This window comes from Kogia breviceps, chromosome 5 (genome assembly GCF_026419965.1).
Source record: "Kogia breviceps isolate mKogBre1 chromosome 5, mKogBre1 haplotype 1, whole genome shotgun sequence".
Taxonomy (NCBI): domain Eukaryota; kingdom Metazoa; phylum Chordata; class Mammalia; order Artiodactyla; family Physeteridae; genus Kogia; species Kogia breviceps.
In genome coordinates, this window is record NC_081314.1 from 139,295,836 (window position 1) to 139,307,996 (window position 12,161).

Consider the following 12,161-nt stretch of genomic DNA (forward strand, 5'->3'; position numbering starts at 1 on the left):
GGAGTAGCTCTTCAGCTTGTGAATTTGTAACACTCCAAAGCAGGAAATGCACACATTCAAACACATGTAAATACCAAGAGTTATTTCCTTATAGGCCCCTCCCATATTCCAGTTACACAGTTGCAACAAGATAGAGAAATTTTCGTCTGAGCAGCTGGTGTCAGAAGTCCAGCCTTTATCAGGGGAGCCCACGTGTGGCAGACCCTGAGCCCTGGACCTTGTGTTGACTGGCACAGGGCCTTCAGAGGAAGAGGAAGCCACTCTAGGTAGTTTGGACCTAGGTGAGCATTTGTGGGTGGGTGGGATTCAGGAGGATACAGGGTGAGGAAGAGGGGGAGGGAGAGGGGGATGGCAGAGTGTTCTGCAAGATGAGAACCACTTCTCTCAAATCAAAATGAATGGCCAGTTAAGTACAGGAAAAGATGCTCAACATCACTAGTCATCAGGGAAATGCAAACACACCCCACGATGGGACGCCACCTCTGCCACCAGGATGACCAGCATGAAAAAATCAGATAACAATAAACAATAAGTTTTGGCAAGGATGTGGAGAAATCAGAACCTTCATACACTCCCGGTGGGTGTATAAAAGGGTTCGACTGCTTTGGAAAACAGAAAGGCAGTTTCTCAAATGCTTAAACGTGGAGTTACCATATGACCCAGCCATTCTACTCTTGCTGTCTCCCCAAGGGAAACAAAACTTCATTTGTCCACATAGAAACTGGACATAAATGTCTGTAGCAGCATTATTCATAAAAGCCAAAGAATGGAAACAGCCCAAATGTCCATCAACTGATGAATGGATACACAGAATGCTGTATATCTATACAATGAAATATTATTCAACCATAAAAAGCAATGGAGTACTGATACATGTTACAATGTGGACGAACCTAATAAATGCTATGCTAAGTGAAAGAAGCCAGTCACAAAAGATCACCTATTGCATGATTCTGTCTGTATGAAGTTCCTGAATCAGGAAATCTATAGAAACAGGAAGTGGATTGCTGGTGGCTTAGGGCTGGGCTGGGGGCGGGGGCAGGGGAAGGACGAGAAGATAAGGGAGGTGATAAGAAAGGGTCTGGGGTTTCTTTCTGAGCTGATGAAAATGTTCTAAAATGGACTGTGGTGATGGTTGCCCACACCTGTGAATATATCAAAAACCATTGACTTGTGCACATTAAAGGGATGAATTGTACGTCTGTGAATTATATCTCAATAAAGACGTTTAAAACAAACAAACAAAATCAAAGACCTTCTTTCTGTCCTTTTGAGTTCTTGTGGCAGCTGGTGACGGAGGCACACTTTGTGACCTGGGAGGTATGGCTCCCAATAGAGGCCGAGGCAGGTGGGGAGCAGCAGGTACCATCCAGGGCTCAGGGCTTCCTAAGCTACGGAGTTGGGGGTTGAACTCACCCAGGTCTTAGAGACCCGAGCAGGACCAGTTGACATCAGGGTGCAAACGTGTCCTCTAATCCACACTGCAATCCCTGGGAGCTGGGAATGTGCTGGTTTCTCTGTACTCACTTTGTCAATGTATCCTGAGTACCACTGCGTATCATCTTGTAGATTTCTCCTTCTCCCACCTCGTCTGAGAAAAAGTGAAATAAAGTGCATGCAAAGACTCCCACTGGTTACTCCAGCTCCAAAGAGGCCAGACTACACCCCTGAAAACACCTTGGCTTGGGGTGTCTCCTAGTCACTCCCACCCAAGACACCTAGCTTCCACCTCGAAGTTGGTAAAAATTCCCGTGTGTTGAGCTTCGTGAGACAAGGCAGAAGCTTCTGGGAAGAAAACAGAAACAAAAACAAAAATTTTTTAACGGCAGTACATATATATATATATATATATATATATATTTTTTTTTTTTTTTTTTTTTTTTTTTTTTTTTTTTTGATACGCGGGCCTCTCACTGTTGTGGCCTCTCCCATTGCGGAGCACAGGCTCCGAACGCGCAGGCTCAGCGGCCATGGCTCACGGAACCAGCCGCTTCGCGGCATGTGGGATCTTCCCGGACCGGGGCACGAACCCGTGTCCCCTGCATCGGCAGGCGGACTCTCAACCACTGCGCCACCAGGGAAGCCCAGCAACCAAGTTTTACAACTATTAATTCTACCCATCAAATGGTGACGCAGAAGGTTGTACTTCTCATGAGTTTTAATGTATTAAGAGTACGTTATTTACCTAGGACCGAAGGACTTGTGCCTTACTTTATAAGAAACAAAGATAGCCACATCAGTTGAATTCCATATATGTGATGTTACATATTCAATGTATTAAAAATTGAAATAAACATCATAATCAAACTAAGGCTCCAAACTCATGCTCTTCACGTGGAAGACAGTACAAGAGCAGACACAATAGAGACCGCCTTGTAACAAGAAAAAAGGGGAAGGTGTTTGGGTCCCCTGTTGAGTTTTGAGCCACTGTGTCTGATCTGATCTGCCAATCTTTGGGCTTCTGCGTATATGTGAACAAATAAACCCTTATCTATTTAAAATAAATACAGAAATATTTTCTTCTTTAAAAAAAAAAAAAAAAAAAGAATTTTGTGGCCGCAGTGGTTCCATATTGCAGGTCCAGGTTAAAAACTCAGGAATGTACCTTCTGTCCCAGCTCCTTCAGGTGGGCCCTGCAGATCCCAAGGAGACAACCTTTCAGAAAACTGCTAGGTGTCTGGGCTAATCATATATCTGAAATGTTTTCTCATCCCTCAGTGATTTCTTGCTTTAGCTTAACTCCGCCGGTTGGCTAGATCTGGCAGATCACAATGTGAACCCAGCCGGGGGCGTGGAGATAAGAACCAGCCTCTCTTGGATGCATCTGGGGAAAGCCAGGCCCGCGTTTCCATGTTGGTACGCAGAGTCTGCACCCAGAAAACACCCCGGTGAAATATTCACGGGCGTCACCCGCCTTAGGGTCTAGCCTCCCACACAGACACGGCCCGCTCAATAGTGCCTGAGGGAGCTACATCCATACAGAGTTCAAGAAAAAGGGATCGAGCTGCACGGTAAGCAATTCATTCAACAAATAGCTGTTGAGAGACGATTTTATTCCAAGCCTCTGCCAGGTGCTGAGAAACCAGAGACAAAGCAATCAAAAGAGCTGGCGAACTGGCTGGGGGTTGCGAGGGAGGCCAACCGCTGGGGTCGAGATCCGTGGGGTGAGAGGTGTGCTGGGAACTCAGTGGGTTTGCAGGGCAGGGATATGTAGTTCCCCGACCGGGGATCGAACCCGTGCCCTCTGCAGTGGCAGCTCGGAGTCTTTACCGCTGGACCTCCAGGTAAGTCCCAGGGGCTCACAGCTCCATTTGAAGGGACAGGCAAGCGGCAGGCAAGTCATCCCAAAGGACAGGATGCCTGAGAAGTTCCCTGAGAACAACTAGAAGCTGGAAAGGCAGAGAAAGGCATCGCAGGTGAAGACAGAGGTGGACGTATGGCGCGCACGTCCAGAGGAGCGCAGTTGCCCACGGCGTCTGCTGTCTCTGTGGGAGGCGAGAGAGAATTCCCAGTGGAAATGGATGCACCTTGGGGGACTGAGTTTGGACTTTAGGATGAAGATGAAGGAGGTATGAGGATCAGACATACGTGTTAGAAAGCTCACTCAAGCTGTTTGTTGGGTGGAGAATGGATGGGCGAGGCTTTGCCTATAATAAAGTGAGAAGGGGTGAGGGTCCGAGGGGGTGGGAACACAGGGGCCACATCCTAAAGATAGAACAGAGAGGGGCCGGGACTTGCAAACGTGACTGAAGTCGGGGATAAGGAGACGAGGCCGCCTTCCGTGGCCCTAGCTTGAGTCACTGGGTGGACAGAGCTGAGATCTGGAAACGCGGATGGGAAATCAATGAGCCCTGCCGGGTAGGCAATCCTGGAGCTCCTGAGAGGGGGCTGGGTGGAAAAGCGTGCAGGGAACAAGGGCCTGGTCCACATTAGCACGTCAAGACTTCTTTCTGAAAGAAGGAAAGCACATCTCTGATGGTGCGAGACATACACACACAGCAGCAGCTCAGCCTCGAATATCTTTCTTGGGGGCATTAAATGATGGGGCAAGGGTAGCGTATTCCAGGCTCTCCCCTGCCCATGAGAGGACCTGAGTCGGTGATGAGAGGAGACTGGGAGTAGGTCCTATTCCGTTTAATACAATGCTTGGCCTTAAAACTCCTCTGCATCGCAAACCATGTAGGAGGTGAGAGGGCCACCGATGACCAGCAGCTTTGCATCTGAAACAATTTAGAGACACTTACTCCGGCTTTCAGACCAGGGACTGCACGATGACAGCTCCATCTAGAATCACAGGCCATCTTTCTTCGGAGGCCTACAAAAGCCTAACTCATCGCCTCAGGTCTAGGTTAGCTAATCGGCTTAACTCACGATTTGGTGTTTTCTGGAAGGACATCTATGAGGTAACTCTCTCTTGAAAGGCTTCAGAATAATCAAACATTAGGACAGAATGTGTTTTTTAAAACACAGGAAATATGCAAAGAGTGGATAAGCAGTCACTGGACACCTTTATAAAACTATCCATAGAAGTGAATATATATGATAAAAAATGCAATACAGCCAGAAGTCCTTCTTCACCCTTTTTTTATTGATATACGAGTATATTCACCCAAGTGTTCTCACACAGAGAGAATTAGGTCATATTCCTTACTGTAGCACTGGTCTGAAGTATTTATGCTTCACTCATGCTACTGATATAAAGTCAGCTAAGAGAAGATATAAACTGGAATTTAAATTATGTAGAAGTAAAAAATCACCCCCAAACTTAGTGACTTAAAAGCACCACCATTGTATTCTCTCACCCTGGGCTGTGGATTGGTGTGAGCTGGCAGCTCTTCTGCTCCATGAGGTTGGCTAGCAGTACAGTCTCTGAGGGCTCGATTTTGCTAAAACATTCCAAGATTTCTCTGCCATCTTGGTGCTCCCCCTTGTGGCCTTTGTCTCCACGGAGGGGGTCTTACCCTCTAGGGTCTCTCCGTGCGGCCTCTCTCCACAAGAGGCAGTTGGACTTCTTACACAGCAGCTGGCTGCCAAGCCCTCTGAGGATCAGAGCAGGCACAGTGTCACTTTCAGCATGTTCTATTGGTTTAGTCAAGCCTTAGAGGCCATGCAGACTCGGTGTGGGAGCAGGCGTCACCAGGGCACTGATGCTGGCAGGTGTGGCTCCTTGGGGGCCATCTTTGCACACTGGCTGCCACGGCTCACGGTGCCAGAGGGACGGGCAGCGAAGTGGTTAGAACCACAGCTCTGGAGTCAGACTAACACAGCTTGAAATTTTGACTCACCACTTCCTGACAATAGATGTGACCACATGGTGTAAGACATAAAATGAGACTCGAGATCATGTGGTCTTGACATCTGGTGAAATTGGAGGCCCTCTTGTGGCCCAACAGCAAGTTTCCCTCCCCACTCTGTTCCTGTGGATAAGGTCCACCAGCTAAACACCCAGCCCCCGCCCCCCACCCCTTATCAAACAGATCGGGCTCAGTTCCTGCTTACGCCTGAGTAGTGGGTTTCTGTTCCCTCCCGGCTGGTAGAATTACTCGGACAAGCCGGTCACATCCTCCCGTGGGAACCAGGGGCCACCCCACCCTCTTGTCACTGCAGAGCCTGCCTTCCACCGTCCTGCTTGTTCACTCTGTTCTGAGTGTAGCCCCCATGTGCCGCCGCATGGTATAGGCAGCATCCCCCTCTCCCGGGCTGTGAGTGTGTGTGACTCATAAACTGCTTTTTATCACATCTGTCCTGTGTCGAGTGTGGCGTGTTCATCCATCCCCATAACCCTGGGGTAGGAATCCCTCCTTCATGAAGAGGGTGAAGGGGAGGTGATTAAAACAGATGACAGAGGCAAAGGCTTGGTGTGCAAGAAAGGGGTCACGAGCCAAGGAACACAGGTGGCTCCTGGAAGCTAAAAAAGGCGAGGATTCTCCCCTAGAGCCTCCGGAACGAATGCAGCCCCGAGGACACCTTGATTTTAGAAATCTGATTTCTAGAACTGTAAGAGAATAAATGTATGTGGTTTCAAGGCCCTTCATTTGTGGTCATTTGCTACCAGCGGCCATAGGAAATGAATGCATCTTGTTTATCGTCTTCATGGCCTCTGTCACTATCTGAAGTTATTTAATTTATTTATTTGCATGTTGATGGTCTAGTTCCTCTTACTAAGCTCTGTGAGAGTGGGCTCTGTGTTGGTCTCCATCACCTCATCTCCAGATCTGCCAGCAAGGCCTGGCACATCTGGATGCTGAATAAATACTTACTGAGCGAGCCTTGAGTGAACTAGGGCAACGGTGCAGTGCTCTACGTGCGGCATTATCTGGGCCTCTACTCTTCCACTTGTTCCGATAATCATGGGGCGCCTGACTTTTAAAATCATAGTAACCTTACTTTGCACATTTTATAACAATGCTTTGTACTAAGAGTATTGTATCCTTGAAAAAAAAACAAAAACAAAAACCCACCCAAATTCAAAGCTGTATTTTGTTGCACAATTACTTAGGAAAGAGCTTAGTGTAACTATTAAAATATATTTATAAACGCCGCATTCAAGGGGAGAGGAGAGATCAGCGTTTGAGTCCACATGGCCTGCAGCATGCAGTAAAGGGAGGGCCCGAGGAGAGATCAGGTTCACTGGGGGGCTGACCGCTCACAGGGCCACACAGGCTGCCCCGGACGAGCTGGCCTTGGACAGGCCATGCGGCGCTGCGAGTCTGGCCCCGTGAATATACCACACCTCCCTTCTGGTTACACCTTACACCTCTGTATTAGTTTTCTATCACTGCTCAACGAATTACCACCAACTTGGAAGCCTCCAAGAACTTCATCTATCATTTCACAGCTTCGACGGGTCGGGAATCCAGGTGTGTGACGGCTGCGTGCTCTGTTCAGGGTCTTTCCCCAGGTGAGACCCCCTTGGGGTCAAGGTGTCAGCCAGGGCTGCAATCTCACCTGAGGCTTGGAGTCCTCTTCCAAGCTCACGCAGTTGTTAGCAGAAGTCATTTCCTTGCAGCTGTAGAACTGACATCCCCTTTTCTAGCTGGCTGTTGGCCAGGGACTGCTCTCAGCTTCTAGAAGCTGCCCCCAGGTGCCTGGCACACGGCCCTCCTCTCAGAGCTTGCCTCTTCCCGGCTAGCAAGAGAGCCCTGCTACTGCCCTGCTCTCCTTTCAGGACTCGCCTGATTAGGTCAGGCCCACCCGGGAGCATCTTCCTTTGGATTAACTCAAAGTCAACTGAGTCGGGCTTCCCTGGTGGCTCAGTGGTTGAGAGTCTGCCTGCCATTGCAGGGGACGCAGGTTCGTGCCCTGGTCCGGGAAGATCCCACGTGCCGCGGAGCGGCTGGGCCCGTGAGCCACAACTACTGAGCCTGTGCGTCCGGAGCCTGTGCTCCACAACAGGAGAGGCCACAACAGTGAGAGGCCCACGTACTGCGCGCGCGCGTGCGCGCGCGCGCACACACACACACACACACACACACACACACACACACACACACACGTCAGCTGAGTCGGGTACTGCGTTCTAACTGCGAAGTCCCTTTTCCCATATAAGGTGATATCATCATGGGGGTGATAGCCCGTCACCGTCACAGGGCCTGGCCACACCCAAGGGAGGGGCTTGTTCCCCAGGGGTGGCGGTGGGAATCTTGGGGGTCCACCTCGCCAGTCCACCAACCACAACCCCTGGACCCCAATTCACAGCTGCATTCTCACCAATCGCATCCTTTCTACCCCCAGGGAGCACGGCCTCAGCGGGACTTCTGCTAAGCTCTGGGGACAATGGAACTGTCTCATCAGAGCAGGGATGGCCTCCTGCTGAGCGCCCTTGCCTGCCCAGGTCACCTCTCTGCCTCACCTCCCATCCTCCTGGTCAGCCTCCACCTCAGACCTTCCGCCCCCCACTCGCGGCTGCATCTCCCTCCCCCGTGCTCCCCAGTGTGTACAGCTCAGTAAGGGCAGCAGGGGGCGCTGCCGGCCTGGGCTGGCGGGCGGTCCCAGCAGGCACGAGCTCAGCCGCATCCCAAGCCCATGCGCCTCTTCCTGGATGCCCGGCTCTCCTTCCCAGGAGGAGGCGGGCCGTGCCTAGGCCTGAGGTCTCCTCCCTCCCAGCCTGCGTCTCTGCAGGGGAGTTAGCCCTGCCGCAGCGGGGTGACAGTGCAAGGCCAGGGGGCTTCCATGGCCAGGTCCCTGCTGGCGGATGAGCACGCCTCCGCCTCTGCCCGTGGTCTGGCGGCGGCGGCGAGGATGCAGAGTGTAGCGGGTGGTCCCTGATGGAAGAGGGGCCTGCGCTGCCTCCTCCTGTCCCTTTTTTGTGTCTGGAGGCCCCCTCCCAGCCACACTGCAGTGTTTGCATCGTAGGTTCTTCTCATTGGGGCCGTCTCAGGCACTCTTTCTGATCTCTTCCCCCTCAGCACAGCTCCACTGGCTGAGCTCCAGGTCACAGTTTTCTGGGTCCTTCACGACAGGCCGAGCGGCTTGTCTTTTTGGCGGTAGAACAGGGTCCCCGGGCCCTGGCCGCCAGCTTCCACAGGCCTGCAGGTAAGGCCCTGAGATCTGCGGGCCAGCAACGAGCCGCTGCAGGCAGGCCTTGCCAGGAGCCATGACCATCCTGTATTCTACCCCACCTTCCCCTCCCCTTTTCCTCCGCCAGGTCTCCATCAGCTTCTGCAGTTGGAAGAGGCTGGGAGTGGGGCTCAGACTCACTCGGGCTGGGCTCGGAACAAAGCACGTCCCTCAAGGTGACCTTGCCACGTGGCCTGAGTCTAGGGCCCTAGGGATCAGGGGGGCAGCCCGTCACCATATATGACCTTGTATAGCTCCTGTTCTTGGCCGCCCAAACCCTTACTTTGGAGGCCTTGAGATCTTGGCCGCAATCACCCAAGACCGGGCATTAGGACTGGGAATGTCCCCTTAAGCCCTTAAAGACATCTGTAGGTCAGTACCTTCTTGCGACCACCATCCTTGGAGCATGCCAATAGTGCATCCCAGTCAAGGTCCAAACACCTTGCTTCCTGGGGAGGAAACTTCATTTCCAGAAAGTACTCTGAATTTTTGGTAATTCGTGTTTTCCATCGCTGGCTCGGGGGCTCACCTGCTGCCTAGCTCACGTGGCATAACCAGGCAGGGCCAGTATGATTCATCTCCTGCCCTGGGTGTCCGGCAACATCGGTCTAGGGTGTCATTTTCTTCTGGATACGAAATCCAGTAGTTTCTGGTATTTGGGGCCCAAGGCAAAGGCCTGAGAATCACCATCCGCACTCCTTTCAGTCTTGTCCCGGGGACTTCATGGTAATGAGTATCTTTGGCAAACTTGAATACAGGGTGTGGGGGGTATGTGTTTAGCATGTTGGTGTAACTAGCCAGTGCTGAGCCAGGGAGAGAGTGTAGACAGGGAGGTTGGAGAAGAAGAACAAAGGCCTGGAGGAAGAGGGCCTCAAAGCCCGGTAAGGATTTTAAATTCTAATTCGGGGAGCGGGGGGATGTATTAGCTTCCTACTCCTGCTATAACCAATTACCACACACACTGTATGTAGCTTAACATAGATAGCATTTACTCTCCTTAAGTTCTGGGGGCCGAGATCAAAAATCAGTTGCACTGGGCTGAAATCAAGGTGTGGGCAGAGCCATGTGCCCCCGGAGGCTCTGGGGGAGAATCCTTTCTCTTGCCTATTCCAGCTTCAAGAGCTGCATTTCTTGCATCTCTTCGATCATGGTCCGTTCCTCCATCTTCAGAGCCAACAGTGTAGCATCTTCAGATCTCTTTTCTGTCATCAGATCTGTCTCTGCTTCTCTCTTGTAAGGACTCTTGTGATTACACATGGGGCCACCAGGATGATCTCCCCATATCGAAATCTTTATCTTAATCACACCTGCAAAGTTCCTGTAAGGTCACATCCACAGGTCCCAGGGATTAGAACCTGGATATCTTTGGGGTCCACCGTCCAGCCCATCACACAGAACGTCATGATGTGGGGGTGAGGGGGCAGTGAGCAAGGGCACGGTGGGCTCTGATGAACTGTAACAAGGGTCCCTCTGGTTCTGTGGACAAGTGACCAGAAGGGGCGGGGGGCAGAGCAGGTGACCACACAGGAAGCTCTGCAGCGCCCCAGGGCAGAGACCTCGGAGGGCCAGGTGACCTGAAGGAGGGAGATTCTGGATGTAGTTTGAAGACAGAGGGGAGAACACTTGCTAATGGGCTGGAGAGGAGAGTGAGACAAAGGGTTTCTCGGCTGAGCTGAGTGAACGGTGTTGCCACTGATGGGGGCGAGGAACATAGGAGGAGAGACAGGCCTAAGGGTCCTGGGTGGAAATTAAGATACAAAAGAAATTCTGGACTCGGGCACATTTTGTCTAAACGAAAAGCAACATAAAAACAAACAAAAAACCAAACATCCCGAGCACAGGATAAAATGAAATTTCCTGGGGAACTCGCCTCCTGAGATTGGCCAGCAGTTCAGTGGAGGTCAACGTAGGGGGCTCTTTCTGTGAACACAGGGAGCCTGGCGCTCTGCCTCCTGAGCCTCCCACCATGGAGGGCCCGGTCCTTGACTGATGGGGGCTGCCTCTGGTCCTTGCTCAGGCCTGTAAGACCCAGGCCAAGAAGAGGATCCTTGGTGGGAGATGCCATTGACTCGAGCCATATGCCAAGTCTGGCTTCACACTTGGTCCTGAAACCCTCACAAAGATAAGTCCATCTCTTCCGAGGTCAGCTCTCTCCTTTTATAGCCCTGCCTTCTGTTTCTCCCACCCCAGCCCGAACCTCCCAGCTCTGAGCACAGATTCTTCACTCTGTCTCTTTTCTTAGACATTGGAAGCTTGACTACCCACCAGGAAGACCTTGATCTTTCAGAGAGGGGAGCCCCAGACACCAGGGTCCAAGGAGATCTTGCTGACCTCATCTGGAGGCGAATGAAGCCCAGTCTTAGAAGTACACTATCCTGGTTCAACACTTTGGAAGGGGAAACTCTTCCCATTGTTTTCCTGATGAGCCTACAGGGGTAAAAAGAGGAAAAAAAGAAAAGAAAAACATCGGTGCAGAGGATAACTTCTCAATAGGTGATGCCGGCAGACTCGGTCAGAGATATTGAGTAACTTCAGGGAGGAGAGTGACACCTGTTTTGGTGAAGCCACAAGCACTGCGAGGGTTACATCCATCAGGAATCTGGAACAGAGCAGCTCTCAACAAAACACGAAGACAAATCATTGATGAAATTCAGCAGAGAAAACTTGAAGTAACTGATTCCAAGTGGAAGCAGCTCGGGGGGCTGAACATTGCACAGTTAGGTTTAGGGAAACGGTAGATTGGCAGCCAGATACCGAATGAAAACAGGTCACATCTTGCTGTGGTTTTTTAAGCCCCCTTTTCCTCTCTGTCTGTCTCCTGGATCTCGCAGGACTGTGTGGAATCTGCTCCATACCTACTTATTAGTACCTCTGCTCACCAAAGATCTGCCACAAATACCAAAAACTAAAGCTGGGAATAATTTTACCTTATAAAAAGCATGAATTCAAGTTAACTCAGTTAAAAGAAGTTACCTGGCAACTTGTCCTATAATAAAACCACATAAGAATATTAGCTTTGGAAGGCGTGAACATGCAGATCTGATATAAGCCACTATTTATGATGGTTGTTGAGGCTCTTCTATAGCTTCTGTGAGTCATTTTGGCAGCATTCATGGTGCTTAAATTTTTATTTCTATAAGAAAAGGAATGATGCACATTTTGTATAATTTGCAGGAAAAATGTTTTAGAAGCTTTAGAAATAAAACTGACCCTGTAGAAACATAGTGCGGTTTTGTTTGTTTCTTTTTCTAATAATTCATTCATTTCAAATGTGTCATTGCAGATGTATTTTTCCTGGTACAGGATGTCACTGCTGCCCGAGGTCTGATGAAGAGTGTGGCTTGCCATTAAAGAGGTGATAAAATGAATTTCATTTACCACTGATTACGTGTGGATGTATATATTCTTATTTATTTATTTATTTTTGGCTACGTTGGGTCTTCGTTGCTGCGCGCGGGCTTTCTCTAGTTGTGGCGAGCGGGGGCTCCTCTTTGTTGAGACGCGCGGGCTTCTCATGGCGGTGGCTTCTCTTGTTGCGGAGCACGGGCTCTAGGCACGCGGGCTTCAGTAGTTGTGGCACCTGGGCTCAGTAGTTGTGGCTC

The 12,161-nt window shown here is 50.5% G+C and overlaps 1 protein-coding gene across 5 annotated transcripts in view; it reads left to right on the plus strand.

Annotated features, from left to right (window-relative positions):
• Positions 1-12,161, plus strand: part of SMIM11 (small integral membrane protein 11) — a 110,001-nt gene that overhangs the window by 93,861 nt on the left and 3,979 nt on the right. For 4 of the 5 annotated variants that reach the window (XR_010840847.1, XR_010840843.1, XR_010840844.1 and 1 more), the window contains one exon: positions 11,843-11,914. The gene's annotated coding sequence lies outside the window, so the exon portion shown is untranslated. Of the gene's footprint in view, positions 1-10,801; positions 11,650-11,842; positions 11,915-12,161 lie in introns of all 5 variants that reach the window. The other variant, XR_010840842.1, reaches the window with a different exon arrangement.